General features: G+C 40.1%; 1 long non-coding RNA gene across 1 annotated transcript in view; it reads left to right on the top strand.

The window, feature by feature from the left end:
* The window catches only part of LOC149918506 (uncharacterized), a 95577-nt gene extending 89748 nt beyond the window's left edge, over positions 1–5829 (top strand). The window contains exon 3 of the long non-coding RNA XR_016465078.1: positions 5067–5829. This is a non-coding gene — a long non-coding RNA (uncharacterized LOC149918506). The remainder of the gene's footprint in view (positions 1–5066) is intronic.
* The last annotated feature ends 7809 nt before the right edge of the window (positions 5830–13638 follow it).

A 13638-nucleotide genomic window follows, 5' to 3' on the forward strand; every position in this document is an offset into this window, starting at 1 on the left:
GCTGATAAGCATCACCTGGTGCCCCCCCTCTATTCCCTCCACTCAAGGACTGCATTACATCTCAGACCTTGCCCAAGTTATGCTATAAATGTGTCTGCTTATAGCTCCAGCTGTGTTGCAGTAATGCCTGGCAATGGGCCCTTTTCATCTTTTTTCATCTGGCTGGATCCTAATTTATGGACCGAGTTCCTAGCTTGGTGTTAGACCTGCCCTGATGCTATGAACTTGCCTGGTGATTGTGTCTGACTCTGTCAGGGCTGACCCTCCCTTGCTTGCTTGTGTTTCTGACTTCATATGGGATCAATCCTGTTACCAAACACTTGACTTCCCTCTGTCCCCCACTGCTCCCTTGCAAATTGGAAGTTACATTGTAAGAGTGAAAACCAGGGGCAGTCTGGGACTCCAGGAGATGCAAGACTGCAGTTTGTCTTGAAAGGGTAGAGGTGCTTCCACTTCCTGACCTTCCCTCTGTTGCTCTTGTGAGGAGTTAAATTAACCCAGACAGAACCAAGCATGATGATTTTGACTATCACGTGTACATGAGATGAAATTTGCCCTTTTCCTTATTCTTGCAGATCCAAGAAGTCCTGGCTAAAATCAGGTGCTTACATGCATATTAGTGTTTACATGTATGGTATGGGCAAGGAGTGCTATTGTGGTATGGCTTGCCCTAGCTAACCCCTAACCCAAGAAATGTAAATAGCCTTCTGGCAGGAGATAGTGGGATACAGATTCTGTGACTTTCTATTATAGGTGGAGGAATGGAGAGAAGGAGGGAGAGTTGGGTATTTTTCCATTCGCTTTCCTGTGCATAGCACACGTTTCTGCACGGATATTCAGCAAAAGTCATTGATGATCGCATTAGCAATAATGTCTCTTGATGTTTGCAGTCCCTCTTAAGGAGGACAGGAAGTGAAATACTGTGTGTAAAAAGAGCTGAAGGTGGGAGATGGGAGGCTGGTGGCAAGTGAGTAGGTAATTAAGAGATGCCTTCTGTGTGGAAAAGTTCCAGCCATTCTGGCATTTTCTGTCTGAATGGAGTCAATAAGCACGTGCCTGCAGAAGAACAGGAGAACAGACCATTTCTGGAATAACTCTTCTCTTGGTACATTCTTCCTTCACAGTTCTGCCGACCTCCAGGTTAGAGACTTCCTGGTCAGGAACAGAAACAGTTCTGTTGGAAGACTTCCAGTGGACACACATATATTTGCTGTCTTTCTGAGAGGCATGTTAAGTACATTGGGCCTACCAAGCACTGGGTGATGTGACATACATATTTTGAATGTGTATTGTGCAGGTGTGCCCTCTCTATTTTTTCCTGTTTTTCAGGGGCTTTCCTTCTAAAGATCTACCTAGGCCTGCAAGGGCTTGTTCAGAAAAGTATGGTTATGGTCCAGTACAACACTTCTCCCCATGTGAAGCTCCTTCATTTCCACGAAGTTTGCTGGTCAGGTTTCAATTGTCTGTTTTCCAGTGCTTTGTGCTCTTCAATGCGAAAGTACTGCAGAACTTTTCCAGCTGATTTATGGTTGTTTTTTTTCAGTTCAGCATGATTTCTTTTGCTGGGTAGAATTGAAACAATACATTATCGTGTACCCTAACTTATATGTTCCTAGAAATATTGGTCTTCCATGACTGATGGAAAAGTAACTAAATTGCTTTTCCGAATTGTCAGCTACATCTTGCACATCCCTACACAGTAAGTAAAAGTCCAGCTTCCTTTCTGATACTTCACTGAACTTCTCTATCTAGGAATTCTAATTCCGTGTTTTTCCCATCCAAATACCACTGAAGATTGTCTTTGACTAGCTTCTGTAGACAAAATCAGGTCTAGAACAGTTATTGGGCTAGCTAGAGTAAGCTCATATATTGAAAGCTACTAGGCATTTGGCTAAATGGACTCATTAGGTTATTTGGAGACATGAATGAATTTTTATTCATTATTTTAATTTTACTTTTTATTCATTGTTTGTGAAGATTTTCAACAATAACAAATATCTTTGGCTTTAGTGCTCTCCTTCTCTTTCAGTTAAATCCTACCACACAACAATGGGGAGAGCAGAACTTTTCTGAAGTTAGTTATTGGCCTCAAGTTGCACCAGAGGAGGTTCAGGCTGGACATTAGGAAATACTACTTCTCTGAAAGAATGGTCAAGCACTGGAGTGGGCTGCCCGGGGAGGTGGTGGAGTCACCAACCCTGGAGGAATGCAAAGAACATTTAGACATTGTGTTGAGGGACTTTGGTTAGTGAGAACTATTGGTGATAGGTGGACAGTTGGACTGGATGATCTTGTAGGTCTTCACCAAACTTGGAGATTCTATGATTCTATGATTGCTGTAGAGATAGGTGGTTTCCATTATACTGTTTTTGCAATAGTCGTAGAGACAAAATCATGGGAATTACTTGCATAAAAATTATGCTTTGTGGACTAACATAAGCAGGATGGTAGTTCTCTGGAATTCATGTGTTGTTTTGGGATGACATAACGTGCTCTCATCCGTCATGGTCTGTGAGTGACCACCCTTCAGATGGCCTCTTCCATCCACAGAGATGGAGCCTGAGGTTCGCAGTTTAACAGACATTGATGATCTTCTTTAGTCACCAGTCTGGAGCTGGCCAATGTTATACTAATACCATTGGTTACCCAGAAACTGACATTCTAAAAACCAAAAATTAATGAGTTCCCTGGGCTGGCTTATGATCACTTAATAATGTGCCATAGAGTTCTGTTTCTAAAGCACCATGTACTTTGCTTATGTATGATCTACTTTCATTTTTCTCCTGATAATTTCCCAGTTGTTTGACTGGTGCATAATTTCTTTTTGCAAAGCTTTCTGGCAAAAACAGAACTAAGAAAGATATCAGATGTGTTTCAGAAAAATAAAATCTGCCTCATTTTTATTCTAATGTAAGTAAATATATAACAAAATGACAGATAAGGAAAAATGGCTACTTTCTTTTTGGTAAAAGTAAAGAATGCTTTTGAATTAATTGTTTTCATTTGTATAGCAGTCTTCCTGTGCCTTAAAAAAATGTTTGAACTGGGGATATTTTATGTAAATTAAAAGATGTTTCTGAGTTGAATTTGATCAGTGCTTAGAATTCCACCTTAAATACTCCAAAGATGGCACTTGTTTAGGTTTCTGAAGATGGGAATATGATCTGCTAAAAATCAGACAAGTGAGCAGAAACAAACTATGACTTCTGCCCCAAGGGTAATGGAGATGGAGATGAATCCTGACAAGCACACACATGACAAGACCTAGGCAGAGCAAGAACGGGTGACTCACAAATTGTAGTGGCACGTTCTCTCCAAGGGCCTCAGTGTGCAGTAATGCCTGAAAGATCTCAACCAGGATCACATGATGCATGCAGTGGTTGGCTGACTGTTGAGCCATATAATAAAACCCCAACAAATTAAGTATAAAACAGCCTCTGGTGAGCTGTAGCCCTAATTAGAAAGAAAATTAACAGGTATAAGATTAGCAGAAACCCCGCCAGTAAAGGATGTAGGGGATATCATTAAAGAGACAGATTTTTGTGTGTGTTTTATGTTCCTCTGAAGTTGATCCCCTTTTTAATTACTTCTGCCATTATGAGAAAGCTAACTGGATTCTTTCTCTGATGAGACCAGGACAGAGCCACAGAGAGGTTCATTAATCATCTTGGATGACAAAGGGAGGAGGGGGAGTTCTCTACCAACTACTTGCTCTTCTCTTCCACATATGTATCCCCCCACCTCCCCACTGCTCCGTACGCATGATGCCATCGTTGGCAGAGTTGTTGCCAGTATTTTCTTTACACATCAGCACATCAGTGTTCCCTGGTGTGAGAATTTTTCTGTGAAATGGACTCACACCCAGCCTCAGCCTCAGTGGAACTAGATATTTCTTTCTTTTCCCTCACTGACCATTTCAGTTATGAAACTCATTCCAATCCTTTACATCTGTTTGGTGTGCAAACCCATAATATATGATGGTTTCCAGGCTCCCATGCTGCTTTCGTCTGCCTTCCCTTTTTAGCTACCCGTTTGTCCGCTCCACTCTTCTTTTCTTTGCCCAGTCTCTTTCTTCCTTTTCTTTCTGCCCTCATTGCATCTTTTGCCCCAACTTCTCTTGCATCCTTTATAGATTTTCTCATTCAAGCCATTCTGCCCAGAATGCAAGCCTTCATTGCTTCTTGCTCATTTTGCCAAAGCAGAGCACTGTCCCTGTAACCCCAGACATATAGATACAAATCTCTGTACAAGTTCAGATTTGAAAAATCCTCAGGGCACAGCAAATGACACTGACAGTGGGGATTATCAGAGTTCTTTCTAAGTTCGTCAGTGACCTTTTGCTAGCCCATCCTGAGATTCTGAGTTCATGAAAGAGGTACAAGAACTGCATTCCCTAGAGTGGATTCTGCACCAAACCATCACTCATACTGCCTTCTCAACCTGCGAGCAGACTGATGGCCTATGTTCTTGCCTATTCTGCTAGGTGAAATAAAGGCCATCAAATTTCATTTCTAAAAGTAGGAAGGTTCTCCCATATGCCTACTGGAACTCAACTAAACACCTGTCCCATACGCAGTGGTCTGACTTCAGTTATAGCATAGAACTCCTCGGTTCTCATGCAGCTGCCATCTGCTTATGATTACAGTGAAATTACAATCACACTTCTGAATTTCAAATTCTGCACTTCTTGCCCATCTCCCAGCCCAAAACAGCACGTTTTAGGTCAAAGATGGGCTATATTTAAAATCTCTAAGAGGAGGGGCCTTCTCTAAGAGCCTTCTTTCTGTTGGTGGAACAGGTTAGACAGGCTTGTTCAGAAAAGAGGCAGTTTTCACATTCTGTTTATAAACATCCTTTGAGAAAATCAATTATGGAGTTCAGATAAATGTCTGAACTCCTAAAAGGAGTGGTTGGCTCCCATGTTCTCCGGTAAGCACAGCTCACAGGAAATGTTTTTAAAAGTGTTATTTCAGGATGTAGTGATACATCCTAGTCTGGATAATTATATTTTGACAACACAAAGTGCTCCTCTTCAAGGTCTAAAACCATTCTTTATTTTCTCCTAGGTGTGCCCTGTGCTGATGACCATCATGTATTTCCTTCCTGTTAGATGTGACTACATTTCATGAGTGATGGCAAAGATTATGTCTGAAAGATGCAGAGATTTTGGCAAATCTGATGTCCTTTTGAAGCCACTACCCTATAAGGCACACATGGTATGAGTTGGCTGACAGTATTCTGGCAGACTCTGTAGACAGCTATTGAAGTCAACTTTTGGCAAGGATTTAGGGATTTGAGTTGTTACCACATGTTTTTTATAGGTACTGTGGTTTATTTTGACATGCAAGGGGTGACATAACACTGATTTTAAAAAAGTTTAGGTTGTTACCACTTTATTTTTAAGAGCATAGACATCAAAGGGTGGCAAATATGTTATGCAGTTTAATGAGTTACCATTTGTCACTGCAAATCAGCTGAGGAGTGTTAGCTCGTTGAGCCTGGATAACCTGATTTCTTCTAATCTTTTGTGTGCGCGCGCGCATGTGCATGTGTGTGTTTGTGTGTGTTTGTGTGTGTGTGTGTTAAGCATTATTGTATTTACTAAGCAAAATTATTATTTTGATAACTCTGAACACACCTAGAGTGGATCAGCCATCCTGTGATATTAAGTGCAAGTAGCATACCTATATTCTTTCCTAACCCAAGCTCATTTTCTTTTTCAAATTTGAGCAATGATGACTGTACTTTTGTATTTGATTCCCGATTCATTTACTGTATCTCAGCAAAGAAATGAATTAGAGAATTCCCTGTTCAGCATACAGTCCATAATATGCCAATAAATAATTTTTAACCATAAGCTATCACTTGCATTTGTATTTCATGAAACTGGGTCATAAACATGAATTTGTTTTCATCATATATGATGATGTTAATCTCTTTGTTTCTTCTTCTCCAGACTGCACATACACACATGTACATACATGTGCATGTGTATGCATACACACACGGTTTGTTACAAATCAGTACAGCTGGTAATTTTCAGTTCACCAGAAGCTCAGAATAGCAGAGAAATCACTCAGTCAGGCTTAATGTGGAGAAGAAGTGTTTGCACACACTCCTCACGCTCTTTCTTGGGGGAAACTATCAAAAGAGGTTTGAAAAAGGAATGTCAAAGAGAAGAGAGTCAGCACATTTGTCTGTTCTTTTTAATATACACATTTCTGATATATCAGGTGCAGTTCTGCCAAGGTGTAGCTGAGATGAGAAACAGGCGTTTAGATACTGTATTGCTTTACCTGGAAATGTGGGCAGGAGCAGAGCAGATAACATCTCATGCTTGGGAAACTTATGCCCAGTGGATCATGTCAACAGAAAAGGCTTGAGAGATCTTCCTTGAAAAATGACTCTTTTTCCAGCCCTGAAAGGCTGGAAAATTTAACATCTCCACACTGCTCTGAAGAGGCAGAGAAACACATGATCAGAAAAGGGTTTGTTCACTTAGGAAATGCAGCAAAACACACTGGGGATAAAATGGCTGGTTCTCTTCCACTCTTCTATCCTAGTACCAGACAAAAAGTCTCTTAGGGGCTATACATTCAGGTCCAGAAAAACTAACGTATTCTAAGAGTGACCAGTAGATTCATCTGTATAAGAAAATAAGTCAGAGTTGCACAGACAGTGAAAAAAAAATGCTTCTATTTCTTTTTTCTTTCTCTCAGGACTAAAATATTTATTCAGATTTACACATACATCACCAGTGAAGACAGTAGGAACTAACTGAGTCTGAAGGAAACTACACAGAAACCAACTCTTGTTTTCTGTAGTAAAATAACATTTTTTTAAAGATGTAAAATCCAGATATAAACTCCACTTGTCAATATACCAGTGTTTCAGGAATTTCCTCTCTCCATGCTATATTAACTAAGCAAGGAGACTATTTCAATAACTGGTCTTTTATGACATAGAAGGAAAAAAAATCATCCATTTTGGTGTTAACATTAACATTGAGATTTACAGATTGAATGTATTTGTCTACATGAAACAAATATGAAATTTCATGTTCAGTGACATCTGCTATGTGTGCATCTGGAAGCAGCAGACAGTGCACTGAAATCCATCCTTCTTAGTCACTGGGAATATCACAGAAAGAAGGCCTAAATGAAACATGAAATACAAAAGGATTTAGCACATTACAAATACAGATAAGTATACTTTTAATTTAGATGCATTGAAGAAGCATGGGAACCAGTTCAGTTTCTTTGAAAATGCCAAACCAATTGTCTAGCTGCTACACAGAGCTGTAGGCAAGTATCCTAGTAAATTGCTCACAATATATGAGCTTTTGTTTGTATTACACAGTGAAGACAGACTAAATCTGAAACTGTCTCAAATTTGTTTGCAGTATGATCCAATTAATTCACATCTGATATTGAATAAGCAGCAGTACTGTATTATTCTGTTGCTCTTAACTTTTGTCACTGAGCCTTTTTTCCTTGTGGTGTTAGTATTCATGGCCTGGGAAATCTTGATGGAATTAGAAAGAAGCAACAAGATGGGGGAGGTCCAGCCACACCCATGTGACTCCCCCCCCTGTTCACCTTATATGCTCTCTGGTGATTTTGTCATGTTAAATCCTTCTGGTGCCTTCGGTTACCAGGATATACAATTTTATACTTCCTGATCTTATATTTCACTCTAACAGACAGTAGAAAGTAAAAAACCCAATGGTAACGTTCACACTCTGAATGCAGAGGGACTGTCTACCCAAAGTTTTAAGCTGGAAATTCATTTTTGCTTTGGACAATGCAAAAATGTACCATACAAATGCCACAGTATTATGACTGCAGGAATGACTTCACAGCTTGTTTGCTTTTACTTGACTTTGGTGTGTTCTTAGATCTTCCAAAACCTGCCTGGAGTTTGGTGCTGGCATTGCTTCTCTGCAGTACACACACAGGCTAATTCAAGCAGAAGGCAATTTTAGAATCATAGAATCATAGCATTGCTCAGGTTGGAAAAGACCTTAACGATCATTGAGTCCAACCATGACCTAACCATATTACCCTAACTCTAGCAACCCTCTGCTAAATCATGTCCCTGAGCACCACATCCAAACAGTTTTTAAACACATCCAGAGAAAGTGACTCAACCACCTCCCTGGGGAGCCTATTCCAGTGCTTAACCACCCTTTCTGTAAATAAGTTTTTCCTGATATCCAACCTAAACCTCCCCTGCTGCAACTTGAGGCCATTTCCCACCATCTTGTTACCTATCAGCAGAGAGAAGAGACCAACCCCGCTCTCACTGCAGTCACCTTTCAGGTATTTGAAGAGAGCAATAAGGTCTCCCCTCAGCCTCCTCTTGCCAAGACTAAACAGCCCCAGTTCCTTCAGTCGCTCCTTGTTGAGCATATTATCCAAGCCCTTCACAAGCCTTGTTGCCCTCCTATTCTTTGATGATCAGCAGCAACACATAAATAAATATTGTTCATGATATGTTGAACTGTTCATTTATTATACAGGTTGCTGCCTGATGCATAGATGGTGTGAAGATGTGGAAACTGCCCCTGAAACATTCTGCTTTGACTGTTGGAGTGCTGCTCATGGCCTGGTGTTTATGTGACTACTGTAAAAATAATTTAAACAAGGACAAGGATTTTAATGGATGAAAATATTAAATAATGAATAGGAAAGATTCAGGAAATGAGATATTATCCTGTTTTTGAACAAATAAATGTGTCCACACAAGAAATAAAATGTGAATGGTGTGAGTGCCACTTAACATCCATCAGAAGAAGAGTACATGGGCACAAGTGGTCCTGTAAAGGACCCTGTGGACTACAGTAAATTTAGTTTGTTTCTGAGTGGAGTAACGGCTTCCCAACACCTGCACAGACATGCATCACTGCTGTTCTGTTCTCATTCTAATACAGTCAGTGGGTAATCAACATCATCAAGGGACACTCACAGCAGTGAACCATTGGGAACTGTCTTGAGTAGCTCCAGTGCATTCATCCAGGCAAAAATGTAAGTGTGGTGTTGGAAAATAATAGTGAGAGCAAGGATGGATCAGTTATGAGAACAATATGATGTCTGGACTGAGTCTGTACGAATAATACCTGATAAAATACAATAACCTGTTCTTTGCAAAAGAATAATCTGGAAAGTGGTGACTGAATTAGAGTCAAATGTGAATAAGCAGCTGAACGTGAATCTCTGTTGTCTCAGGATAAATGTGCTTGAGCATTCTCTTTAAAAAATGCAGTTGTAAAGTAGCAATAGGAGGTGGTACTGTCTTAAGGAAACTGCCACTCACATCCTTCCTAGTCTCTGTGCACCAAACAGTTTTGTGTAGGAGAAGAGTTCAGAAAAGAAGTGCAAGTCTGTAAAGCCTATGTAAGTGTGAGTGATTAAATATGCTATTTAGTTTCTGTATAAAAGGAGCTTAAAGGACAACTCATTTATGGCACACAAGACAGCTCCTGAACACTGAAGAAAATACTTGTCATGGACCAGAGCAAATTGATTTTTAAAATGTTCTATGATTATTGGATGAAAGAAATATCTAAGCAGAACAATTTTATGAACTTAATAGAAAAGAAGTTATCAATACTGAAATTCTGAGCATTTTTCCACAATAAGAAACAATACTTGCTGACTTGCCTGTAACAGTGGACTCTTATCTCAGATTCTGTGGGTAAGGAAGGGCCTCTCGGAACTTGCAGTTGAGTTGCAATGTAACTTCAGCGTGAGCATGGTTTGATATCAAGATGCATTATTACAAATCTTACACATAGCCATGTACTTTATTTGTCATATTCTTCCTTAGACACACCGGCTTCAACCTGCAGACTAATTTTTATAATATGAGGTTGCCTGAAAAAGCTTGTTTTGTCAGTTCTGGTTGCTGACATGAAAGTTTCATTGCTTCTAAAGTCTGTTACGTATGCCCACCTCTTTTGGTATTTTCCTTCCTTTGCTTCCTTGACTCCCTCTTCTACCCTACTTCCCCACGTCTTCCCCTCCTTCATCTCTTCTCTCCTGTCCTCCCTCCTTGTAGTATCACAGAATATCTGAAATTGAAAGAAACTCATTGTAACCTTTGTAGGGAACGTACTTTAGCAGGGGGTCGGACTAGATGATCTCCAGAGGTTCCTTCTAAGCCCATTCTGTGATTCTGTGATCACTGAGTGCAACTCAGCCAATTTTGACTACCCTGGGATGAATCTTACTGGGCTCCGCACATTATATGCGTTCAGATGGAGAAAAAGAGGGAAAGTGATCCATGGATCTCAGAGAGACAATCTAGTACATGAGGAAAAGTATGTACTTCCCCAAGCACTGAGTTATAAAAATATATTTTCATGGCATATAAGCTATAAATACAGTGAACAAACTTCTGGCAATGGGAGTTTCGATAACTTCCATCTGGACTTCTGACTCCATTGCTGCTGAAATAAAGTAATGTTTGAGCCAGTTTATAGATGACTTATCTGCATTACACGTGTCTCATGACTAAGGAATAGAAGAGGGAAGGGGCTTTAAACAGACAGTTTCTGCATGGAATAGTGTATTTGACTGTTTTACGTCTGCTTGAATGACAACCATATTTGATGCTTCTCACCTAAAAATACAGTTCATTCACATCTTTGCTTCTGATTTCATTCGTAAAACTAATTTATGTCATTCATGTTTTACACTTCTTATTTTTTTTTTATTAAGTGCAATAAGAATTGCCTAAAATAGACTTCAGTATTGTTAAAGATTAATATTTAAGAAGAAGGGGGTTGGATATCATAAGAAACTAAAAGTCCAAATGGGTATTACATATCTATAAGTGAAATAGTGGAAGCACCACTCTGTTGTCATTGAAGTTAATAAAATTCTAATGACTTCACTATCAATATCACAAGCCTCTTCAGGACAAAATCTCCTCATAAGACTAAAATTATCCATGTTCAGATTTCTAAAGAACAATTGCATGTGTGATCTGTTTCCATCCATTACACAAAAGGAAAAAATAGCTAGTTTTATTCACGACTCTCAGATAGTATTGCAGTCTTCCTGTTTTAACTAATGTGTATTAGTTAAATATGTGTATCTCTAAATAATATGTTTCTCTAAAATTTATGTTGTATGTTTCTAAAGAAATGAAAACATTTAAAATGTTTATTATCCATCTATTTAATGCTTTATCATCCTCTTATTTACTTATAAAACAAATACAGAAATGAAAAGATGAATCTCCATATTCTCACGCTGTACAAGCAACATTAATTAATTGAACATGACAAGCTATGTGAAGTATCTGAGTAAGTCAATCTAGTATCATTTTGTTCATGAAGCCCAAAATATAGACTGACAAAGCGCAAGTATGAAATGCATTTCAATCAGTTCAATCAAATAGAGTCAATGTAAAGAACAGGGGCATTGTCAAGATGTGTCAGTGAACATTTGACCTGCCTCGCAGTTAATATTGTTTTGTGCAGTTATCTCTTGAGGGGATACCCTCTCTGTTCTGTATTTCAATTTTAAATAATGAAAATTATATTTTTGATCTTGTGAATGGCAATCTACAGTAGTAACAGATATAGGAAAGACATCCCTTGAAAATCACTGTCCACCTAGAAATTGGACGTAGACAATCAGAGCAGCCACAGTGCTAGGCAACATTTATGCCTTTTTAAGGGCAGCAGAAGGGATTTGTCCAGACTGAAGTCTTCAGTAAGACTTCAAGAGCAGTTCCCTGGTGAATTCACTCAGGATTGTTCCAAGGAGTTCCAAAGATTCATTCTCTGCATCCCAACTCTCCCCTGTCACTTTCAACGATCCTCATGTTAAGCAGAGCATCATTCAGGTCTGTGTTCACTTCTGAAAATCCCTCCCCAGGCTTCTTCCCAGTGCTTGATCTAATGCTGTGGTATTTGATCACTCAATATTGAGGACAACATTACTGGTCAAATCATAATGCCAAATAAGTTTGTTTTGCCTTTAAATCCACTTTTCTTCTAGGGGTTAATAGATAATATGGCACTTACAATGGCTTTAAAAACTGTTACTCTGAAAGCTACAAATTGGCCAGGATTTAAATCCAGTGTCTGAATATGAGTACACAAGCACACCAGAAATTAGAAAAATATCTTTTAACTTTTTGTTTCCTAAGTGATGACAGGGCTGTGGGGGTGAGTGAGATCTGTGGAAGAGCTTTAAAAACCCCTTGTCGCAGTAATGTTTATTTAAAGGTTTTGTTCCATTTCCTAGAATCTCAGCTTTTACTATGTAAAACTGTCACTTTCTAGCTACTCTGATCAAGTACACGTTGAGCATGTGGACCAAGCTGGTTGAGATACAGAGATCTGTGAGAAGAATCCTTAATCAGTGCCTGAGTTAGATGCTCCATCCACCTCAGTGAAGTGATGAATGAAGCCAGGAATGAAGACTGAATTTGCAGTGTTTTGTGCCTCTTCTGAGAGATGAATGGAGAAGGAAATCCACAAATGTTCAAGATTCCAGCACTCTGATAGCTGGCACTTGCCCCCAGCCTGGTCCCTCCCCAAACACAGATGCATAACACCCAGAGCTCAGCAGAGCCCATGAAAATACTGAGAGCATGCCCTGAGAGTACTCAGGTTTGCAAATCACACTGGACCAGGTTGTATTTTCTGTAGGTGCACACACACTAGGTCCATCTTAATGCTCCAAAGACCATGACTGCACATTTTTCCCAACCTGGGAAACCTGCTGCTGTACAAACCCAAGAAGTTCACAAATCTGGAGGTCTCTCCATCCAGTTCAGTGTTTTTCCCTGATCTCTTGGGACTGCAAAATTATGTTCATAGAATTATAGAATGCCTTATGTTGGAGGGTACCTTAAAGATCATCTAGTTCCAACCTCCCTGCTGTGGGCAGGGCTGTCCCCCACCAGCTCAGCTGCCCATGGCCCCATCCAACCTGGCCTTGAATCCTCCAGGGATGGGGCACCACAGCTTCTCTGGGCAGCTGTGCCAGCGCCTCACCGCACTCTGAGTAAAGAATTTCTCCCTAACATCTAACCTAAATCTCCCCTCTTTTGAGTTTAAAGCCATTCTTCCTTTCCTATCATTATGAGATCAGCTAAAAAATTTTGGACAGTCAGCTCCCTAGCCCTGCTGGCCATCCGTCTTTTGATGCAGCCTAGAACACGGTTGGCCTTTTGGGCTGCAAGAGCACACTGCTGACTCAGGTCCAGCTTTTTGTCCATCAGGACCCCCAAGTCTTTCTCAGCAGGATTACTCTCAGTCAGTTCTCCTCCCACTCTGTGTTCATATCTGGGATTGCCTAGACCCAAATGCAACACCTTGCACTTGGCTTTATTAAACCTCTTTAGATTCTCATGTGCACATTTTTTAATCATGTGCAGGTCCCTCTGATGACATTCCTCCCTTCTATTGTGTCAACTGCATCACTCAGCTCGCAAACTTGCTGAGGGTGCACTCAATCCCACTGTCTACGTTATTGATAAAGAAGTTGAAGAGCACTGGTCCTAAGATGACCCCCTAGGGGACACCACACGTGACCGGCCTCCACCTGGGCATAAAGCTGTTGACAACAGCCCTCTGGCTATAACCATCCAAACCCCTCCATCCAACCTCCAATTCTG

This window comes from Phasianus colchicus, chromosome 3 (assembly GCF_987193195.1).
Source record: "Phasianus colchicus chromosome 3, bPhaCol1.hap1.1, whole genome shotgun sequence".
NCBI lineage: Eukaryota > Metazoa > Chordata > Aves > Galliformes > Phasianidae > Phasianus > Phasianus colchicus.